Genomic DNA, 1,060 nt, shown 5'->3' on the forward strand with positions numbered 1-1,060 from the left:
CAATTTCTGGGGTATTTCCGTACAATAAATCCTAGCCCCTTTTTCGCAAAAATATCCTTCTTTATTGAGTGAGGATTTCTTCGATACCAGAGGTTCAAGCAGAAACGAACTTGCTGTTTGGAGGAACGAGTCTTACCTCACTTTCTCAACATTCTTTGAATATTTCTATTATTATACCTGGGAAACCTCATAGGTACAATTCCCCGAAATCAACGTGTACGAAACCAATCTCGATTGATCTCCTCTTTGAGTTTCCCAATTGAATAAAATAGACTCGCTGGTCCACCTTTTTCTTTTAGGAGAGGTACATAGAATGTCACGAGCTCTTCAACATAATGCATTTCTCACAAAGTTACTTCTTTGAAGTGTTGCAAGGGAATACGTGTGACTACGAGTATACTATCTAAGATTAACAGGATATCTATTCTTCTGGAGAACACATCCTGCACTATGTTCATATAGATAGAATCGTAGTCATAATCATCATTTGAATATTTGACCTCCATTCTCCTTTTGACTGTTAACTGACGTATCCTCTTGGATTTTGTAGCGGTGGTATCGCTTTCATCTGTGTCACTCCCTAAATGAGGTATATATTTCCTTTCTTTTGAGATGGATGATGCTTTGGGAAGAGTCGGCGCTGCCTTTTTTCTCCCCACCTGTTTCTTCTTATTCCCTTGTTCAGGTTGCCTTGCAACTTCTGGGTCTGATGCCTGGGCCTTGAGAGAGCCTGATGGCTTCAACTTCCTTGGAATGAAGTTCTTTGCATCTTCATATATATTCACTTCATGAACTACGAAGGGTTGGATGTCACTAGAGATTCTTAATTCCTGTCCATCCCTGAGGTACTTCATGCATTGGTGTAGTGTGGACAGGATAATGCCATACTCATGCAACCAAGGATGACCAAGGAGCTCTTTAAAGGCAGTATCCGTATCAATCAAATGAAACTTGGCATCCATATGAAGCTCTCCAAATGTGAGGGAGAGTGTAAAAGATCCTAAAGTCTTCTGCCCCTTCTCATTGAAGCCATGTACCATTAATTTATCTTATCCAAGAT

This window comes from Dendrobium catenatum, unplaced genomic scaffold, assembly GCF_001605985.2.
Source record: "Dendrobium catenatum unplaced genomic scaffold, ASM160598v2 fragScaff_scaffold_1557, whole genome shotgun sequence".
Classification (NCBI taxonomy): domain Eukaryota; kingdom Viridiplantae; phylum Streptophyta; class Magnoliopsida; order Asparagales; family Orchidaceae; genus Dendrobium; species Dendrobium catenatum.